At 39.7% G+C, this 8,529-nt stretch overlaps 1 long non-coding RNA gene across 1 annotated transcript; it reads right to left on the bottom strand.

Moving 5' to 3' along the window:
• Positions 1 to 223: 223 nt before the first annotated feature.
• Positions 224 to 4,921, bottom strand: LOC134496183 (uncharacterized). The gene is made up of 3 exons (XR_010067871.1): positions 4,559 to 4,921; positions 2,603 to 2,670; positions 224 to 1,910 (listed from the first exon to the last, which is right to left on the bottom strand). It is a non-coding gene; the product is annotated as an uncharacterized LOC134496183 (long non-coding RNA).
• Between the last annotated feature and the right edge of the window lie 3,608 nt (positions 4,922 to 8,529).

The raw sequence follows: 8,529 nt of genomic DNA, 5'->3' as shown, positions 1-8,529 counted from the left end.
AACAGAGAACATCAGAATAAGACAATCCAGAACTGAAACAAAATTGCATTCTTTTCTCTTTAAAAGCATTTTGTTTTATTTTACTCATGTAATAGAATTGGATTTCATACTGTAGAAACAGTTTTTACTTCTTATGCAACGTAGTTTTTTAAAAAAAACAGTTGTTTGAGAAGTCTTTTTTGAAGAGATGGTTATCATTTTTTAAATATCATTGAATCATTGGTACACTTGCCGGCTTTGGAAAAATGCACATATTTGGGGATTAAGATTCTGTTTGGCAATAAAAAGAGGTATGTTGGTACATACTTCAGCACATATTATCATCTGAATCTAAAAGGGTAATGGGAAAATTCATTTAAGAACAATGAACTCAAACAGGGAGATGAAATGGATATGTTAAAAATAAACAATTTTGCTATTTCAGCCTTGCACTAAATCCACTAAGGGCAATGAAGTTAAAGCACTCTATTTGATCCATCTAGAGCTATTGCACAATTTTGATGGCTCAGTGGCTCAGCATTTCTGTATATAGCTCTTTAGAGAGACAACAATGGTGGCACAACGGTGGTCAGACAGACCAGGGACCAAAAGGGAGAGCATGCTCACATCAGCCTGAAACAGCCTCCAAGTGGTACTCCAATCCCAGTGGACACCTGACTTAACCTCCAGCAAAATGGATGGTGAAGTGTAACAAATTTTACAGGCCTTGCACATGAATTGATTTAATTAATTATGTGCCATCAAGTCAGTCTCAACTCCTAGCGACCACATACATATATTTTCTCCAAGACAATCTATCCCTAACCTTGTCTTTCAGGTCTCCCAACATTGCACTCATTGCCACTGTAACTGAGTCCATCCACCTTGCTGCTGCTGATCCTCTTCTATTTCCTTCCACTTTTCCGAGCATTAGAGCCTTCTCTAGATTGCATGTGAATAGTGTCAGAAAAGGGAAAATACCACTTGGTACAACTAAATAAATGCAACTAAAGATGACTTAAGCCTGACTCACCCATGAGCTGACAAAAAAACCCAGAAAAAAGATGTTGCCAGGGCATGTTTGTGCTGTATTGAGGTACAAGTGGGAAAAGGCTCTTTATTAGAGATTACACTAGAGAATGGCAGCATTTATACCCAACAATATGGAATCCTTTAAATCGTGACTTATAGAATAAGACACACTGGACTGGTTCACAACTAAACTCATTCCTTCCTTCCTGGTAGTCTCTTTGCATTTGGAAGGAATTTAATATTTTGTTTGGAAAGTTCCCCTAATGCTAGCTCTAATGTATAGTTGCTGAAACTGTAAACTTTACTGTATTAGCATGCTGCTCAAGTAGTTACTTATCCAAATAGCTGTGTGAAAGAATCCATTGCAAAACACCTTGAAAGCTTTGATCTCTTCATTGGTATAAGCATTGTCATTCTAATTCTTCATCCAGCTGTCTGAGTGTAAAGAAGTATTGAACTAAAAGGTCAGCTGAGTTTGTGCACGCTTAGCAGTTTGTACCTTTACAAACACTGATTTGAGTACCACTAGTATAATTTTATCAAGGGAATCTAGATAGAAAAATATCAGATCTCCTGAGCTACTCATAGGTAGCTGTCATTTTTATTCCCCTTCTTTTGGCTGTGTTGTAAGGCAGAGATGTATAATGTGAGACTCTGGGACTACCTGTGGCTCCCTTTCCAAATCTTTTTTCACCCAATTCTAATTTTCAGTGTAACAGAAAAGAGCAATGACTCATTACGTGACTGGAGAGTAAATAATTTAACTAACTTTTAAGTTTAAATATAAATGAGATATTTTGCTTTTATTCTGGATCCATTCATTCTTTTGGAAAGGATGGCACCTGGAACACCACTCCAAGGCTGGGTGTGGTCCTCAGCCTGACAGAAGTTGCACAGCCCTGTTTATAGCAGGAAGAAAAGAGCACTGTCGACCTACTGTACACCTGAACAAACGTGAGCCTGCTGCTGTTTGAAGTCTGTGTAATTTAAGGGATGGGGAGGGAAATCCTTTCAGTTTTAGAGCTAACTGCAGTTAATATTACATCCGCCCATTTTCCATACTATGGTTAATGCAAGCCACAGTTTGCAACTCTGTCCAGAAACATTTTCAAACTGTAGCTTAAGCAAACCGCTATGATGAGCCAAAATGCCAGTGCAGATAGAACTTTCCCCGGGTGTTCTACTTTGGTTCAGAGATTAGGTATATTATTTTTACCCATCAAGCTTTAATGTTGTATTGTGTTGTACAAACGCTAAGACTGTGGGCCAGGTCCTAACTCTTCTTACTTATTCAGTTTGACGATGCACATAAAGCAAACACACTTCACATTCCTGATCTTCCTTCTTTCTCTATCCCATCTTCTAAAATCCTCATTTACAAGTTGCAGTCCGCCCTTCACCATATCACATATATCCTTGTTTATCAAAATAACTTTTCCCTTACTAATATATGAAAGCCAAATACAATATGTAGCATTAATAAATAACATTAAGATAGAGTCTTGAACCATGCAGCTGACTGCCTGATCAGACATGGGCCTACTGAATTGTTTTGTATACAAGGTAACTAAATGGGGACTTCCCTTTTTACCAGGGGCTGGATCTCATCAACAACTGGATCAAATTGTACTGGAGTCCATGATTTAATTCTCAGTATGACTACCTATATTTGAAACATAACAAAGCGGAGTCAAATGCCATGCCTTCCATATCAGTCCATCTGACATTCTATCCTTAATGCTACTTAGTATACTAACTTCTTTCAAAGGAGGCATGAATCTTAATTCTTTTGGGGGGGTGGGAGGGAATGTCTGCTTTCCTAACCCAAACAAATGAATCACATCATTACTCTGGTTTCTTAGCCCACCACAGCAATCAGAATACTTCTGTTGTTGTACTGTCTGTCTTACTTCATGCTGTGGGAAAACATTTAATTTAGGCAGTCTTATTCCAGCCACATTAAAGATCAACACAAGTATTACAGCAAACAAACCAGACACATTTGATGGAAAGGGTTCTTGTTCATGACAGTTTAGACTATAATAAAATAGTTATCTTTCAGCTGTCTTTAAGGTGTCATAGAACTCTTTGATGATTGACTATGTAGACTGTATGAAAATGGCTCTCTTTAAGGTGTTGTAGAATTCTTTGTTGCTCTTGATGAAACAAAATACTTTAGGATACAAGTATACAATGGTGCCAACCTGTCTTCAGCGGGTAATGCAGAAGAGAGGCAAATGGTTTGACTGTGTTCTCTTTTGTTTCTCACCTGAGGATACACTCATTGCAGATCAAAGAGGAAGAGAGGACAGCCAAATGCTTCCAAATCACTGCTGAATTAATTTGTGTGAATTCATTCTTGTCAATCCAGAATGCTCAGGACCCGAAACAGCATACTAAGCAAGCCATGTGCACAAAGTCAGAATGTGGCTCCTCTCACTGGGGCCAGTCTTAAGACAGGTGTGGACACATATAGTTGCAGGCTAACAGTCAGCAACATAATACTTGTAAATGCACATTTGACCTCTAGGTTGCCAACACTTGGCTACTAGTCCTCTTACACATCTTCAGTTTTTGCTGTGAGGGATAGTAAAGTCTTCTTTTCTCTCTCCCCCAAACAACAGTCTGACAGGAAAATGGCAGACAGTTCTTACCAGCAGTCTAGACTAGCCTTTCTCAACTTTTTGACCTTGGAGAAACCTTTGAAATGTTTTTTCAGGCCTTGGGGAACCCCTGCACATTCAGACTCAAATATAGGCCAGACGTTACAATATTATCATATTTGTTTCATGTGTAGGCCTGTATATATGCATTAACAGTGTTCTTAAACTGAAAATAAAGAATGAAACTTACCTCTTAAATGTGAAGTTGCCTGAATTTGAAAGAATTCTTAAATAAATTGTGATCTCCCTAGTGATCTCTCGCAGAACCCTAGGGTTCCACGGAACCCTAGTTGAGAAATCCTGGTCTAGACTGAACACATAAGAGGGATTTTGACAGAGGCCAATTCCAAACGCCTTGTGAAATTACTTAAATAATCTAGTCCCAAAGTAGGGTTCCTCAGAGGATTTTAAAAGAAAAATCAAGATGGCAGCCATGACCATGTGATCATGGTTGCTGTCTTTACTTTTTTAACATCCATCCACCATGGACACCCCTTTCCCAAAGTGTCCTTCCTCCTCCTCCTTAATTCTATTGTTTGGATAGAAGCCCATCATTCCAGTCCCTTCTGGAAAAATCAAGATGGCAGTCCTGTTTGACCCTTCTTTCAAGTGGATGACTACAAAGAATAGATATAAACAATACATTTTTACTGTACTTTGCCAAGTAATTCCTCAAGGAAAAATCTATTGCATTCTATAAACTGTGTCACACTGGAGGGAAATTCAGTTGGGTTACAATCAAGCTGAATTGTTGATTCAGTTTGTGTTTTCCCTCAGTAAAGTGGAATCAAGAATTCTGTCTTCTAGTCATAGTTCCCTCAGCAGGCAGACCATCCACTCTCAAGTATGAATCATTGGAAGGCAGTCCTGTTTTGCTAAATTACTTATCCTTAAATGTTTCAACTGCATGCTAAATTGGCATGTCTGCTCCTAGCAAGTCTGAATGTTTTGTTTTGATTTGTTCTTCTATCCCAGAGACAACCAAGCCCAGAAAAGAATAATTTGTAGGTATAAATATTCTCCTGTATGGAGAACCGAAACAGCTTAATAATAAACTTCTACCAAATTAATGCAATTGAAATATGAAATGATTCATTATAATTATGTAAGATCAGAGACTTTCTCTCTTCTTCCTCCTAGGAGCAGAGACCAAAGAGTTTCTCTTGAAACAGAAGAAGGTATTCTACACAACACCACAGTAAGAACAGATGTCACAAGGCCTGGTATTTTACTGGACAAAGTGAGCATGTACAGTGTTGTGTACAGGTAGTCCTCACTTAAAGGTGTACCATGGTCCTTTTCTTACTGTTTGGGTCTAAGACAACCCTCTGATCATGCACCAGTCTTGATATAATAGAAGTGACCCCTCACTGCTAGAGAAGGAGGCCTGCTGCTGGATAGGAATGTCCACTGATGAGGCCTTCTTGGCACAGTAACAGAAAGCACCACCACTGTGTTCAAAAGAGCAATTCTTGGATTTATGTGGGCAGAATGTCAGGGGAGGTCATGGAAATACAGATGCTGAGCTGTCCTACTCCTTTAAATAAGCCCCCTAACTATGCCAATCCTGTAGCCTAGACTAGCATTAAAAACAGTTTAGTGATAGAGTTTGCATGTCTTGCGAAACTGTAATGTTGTTTGTACAACCTGAACTATGGTGATTTAGTCAATAAAACATGATTTAATGCATGTATTATTGTGTCACAGATGGGGAGGGACAGCTAAAGCAGAACTATGACTTGCCTCACCTCAGGCCGTAGTGCAACTCTGTAATGTTCAACCCTGGATATAATATTCTTACTGGGGAAAAGCTTTGAACAGCCATATGTGTGGCATGGAAATAAGCATCTTTGGTGGTGATTTTTTTTTAAAAGTAACAATATATTTTAAATAATAAAATGAGCATCTACAGCTGTAAAAATAACCTTGTAGCACTTTAAAGCCTAACAAATTTATTTTCTCATCAGCTTTTGCAAATCGCAGTCCAACTTATCAGAAACATGGCATACGGTCCTGAAAAAGGAGATACAAATATACCCTCTGTGCATCTAATGAAGGGGATTCTAATCCTCAAAGGCTTACATGAAACCCAATTCTTTGCTGCAATTATCACAGCTACCTTCCAGAATCTGTAACTGTGTATATAGACAGCCAAACAATCTCAACAATAAAATATTTGGAAAAATAGTAAGAATAAAAATGCTGTGGTAAGCACCCTGCTGAGTTCTGAGTCCATATTAGGTCATGCACTGGCACAGTTGCCCCTAGCAGTTACTTCGATAGTTACTTGGGGAACACCTGGGCTGCCAGGCCATGGACTTTGGCCCCAAAGACTAGCCTTAGCTGTACCAATCAAGTCAGGAAAGCTGAGATTTGCACAGTGAGGCTCCAGCTAATGATCATAAAATAGATTGAATTCTATTCTTCCACTCATAACCTAGCCTATGGTCGCATGATTATATTACAGGATGTAGAAATGCACATTATCAAGAGCATCTCTGGGCGAGAAAAGCTTAGCGCAGGCAAGCGTCCAATCTCCAAAAATTGCTTCCCAGCTATGAAAACTAATGAGATGCTACTACCTAACTAATAAAACAAGCAATCTTTCATGAGGAATCTTCAGCTTCTGTGAAGACAACTTTTTAAAAACAAAACTTTATTTTTAACAGGCTTCATTTATAAGTTAAATGTGTCTTATATCTGAAAGGCCTGTAAAATGGAGCATGTGGGAGAAAGGGATCTTTTTAGTTCGTAAGAGAAACTTTTGATCTATTATTTTCTAACAATAGACTGGTATATTTCCTCATTGTTGCTTGATGCACTTTGGGAAACATTTTAATATATAGTAATAATCATGATGTGCATAATTTCTCTTCACAGCAAGCCAATCATACTCCCTGAAATTAGAACAATATTAGAACAGCTCTAAACATTACAACTGCAGAGAAAAAGCCTTGTCTTTTTCTTAGTCAATACATGAAGTATGCCCATGTTAGACCAGGGGTCCCCAAACTCTTCAGCTCATGAACCCCTTCATGAAGTTTCAGATTGTTAATCGACCCACAAACATTTATTATATGAAAAAAATAAATACTACTTTAACCAATAGTACTACAAATGATAATGACAACAATAGTAATAAAGACAACTCAAGGGCGCTCTGCTGGCAGTTGACCATCCAACCCTGGGTAGCCTTGTCTCACTGCTAGCCACCACTGCTTCAGGACTAGGGACTGACATGGAGCTCTACAGAGACCCAAAAGATTAATTGACCTCAATCAACCTTTCATCATTTATTGACCATCTATTGACCCCCAGACATTTACTGACCCTGTGGATAATCCCAATGACCTTGGGGGTCAATACTGACCAATACTGAAGCCATTTAGTGGCCTGCTAGAACCACATAATGGAGCAGAGATTATAACACAGCAGAGAAGCTGTGCACAGAAAAAGAATATTATCTTAGATAGCTTTAATGAGCACATCAGAGAAACACAGGTTATTGATCTTACACACTCAGCCTGCCCAAGCATAAAGAATTACACAGACAGAGTAGGTTTTAAAAGTAAAAAGAATCTTACTGACTTTTTATTCTCGGTTCAGTTACATCCATCTTCGGCGGAAAGATGAAGTTTATTTATTTATCAAATTTGTCACTGCCCATCTCCTCCCATCAGAGAGACTAGAAAGTTCCTTGTTTCTTCTGTTCTTTACCTATACTTGGTGATCTCTTAGCTGCCAAGAGCTGCATGGAAGAAAGTGGGAATTCCAGGCCCACAGCATGGTGCCCAGTGATATGGAGCAGCACACAGCTGTGTGCTTCGCTCCTGGTGGAAAAAGGAGGAAGAGAGAGAGAGAGGAAGTGGGAGTGGCAACAAACAGCTTCCTCAATACCATGGAGAGTTTGCATCCTAGAGCAACCATCCATATGCTAATGAGGCATGCTTGATTTGCCAGGACTTCAAACATGGGGAACCCTGTGTGAGACTTTACCTGGGTTTCTCTAAATATGTAAAAGTATGCATGTAAAAAAAGGTTGTGGCTTCAATTGCAGGATCATGGCCACCATCTAGACTTTTTGATCACCCTCTGCAAGATGCCCTTGTAGGAAGAGGACTGCATACACTCTCATTTCCATCTCTTGATCCAATGGACATTAAGATGCTTCTGAACTCATGTTTGGAGGCATTTAGGAATGGGTAGGGGCAAATAAGATAAAGATCCCATGACTTTTACAGATCCTAAGTAGGATTGTAAAGGTAAAGGTAAAGGTTTCCCTTGACGTAAAGTCCAGTCGTGTCCGACTCTAGGGGGCGGTGCTCATCTCCGTTTCTAAGCCTTGGAGCCGGCGTTGTCCATAGACACTTCCGGGTCATGTGGCCAGCATGACTCACGGAACGCCGTTACCTTCCCGCCGAAGCGGTACCAATTAATCTACTCACATTTGCATGTTTTCGAACTGCTTGGTGTGCAGAAGCTGGGACGAGCAACGGGAGCTCACCCCGCCGCGCGGTTTCGAACCGCCGACCTTCCGATCGACAGCTCAGCGGTTTAACCCGCAGCGCCACCGCGTCCCCTCCAAGTAGGATTGAACCTTCCCTAAAAGACCAGTTGTGCAGTTTAGGAGTTCTTCTGGATAAGCAATGATTGGGGAAGCACAGGTTTCAGAGGCAACCAGAAGTCCTTTTCAGCAGCTTACCTATTGAAGCACCTGTGGTGGCTATTAGACAGAATAATGCTTCTACTCCTAATCTTTTTTTCTGATACTGTTAGATTTACAGCCATCAAACAATAGCCAGTAGCTCTATTAAAGCCAATATAGCTTGTAAATATTTTCTTTCATCTACACTCC

This window comes from Candoia aspera, chromosome 4 (genome assembly GCF_035149785.1).
Source record: "Candoia aspera isolate rCanAsp1 chromosome 4, rCanAsp1.hap2, whole genome shotgun sequence".
Classification (NCBI taxonomy): Eukaryota; Metazoa; Chordata; class Lepidosauria; order Squamata; family Boidae; genus Candoia; species Candoia aspera.
This window is presented reverse-complemented; position numbering and strand designations above follow the sequence as displayed.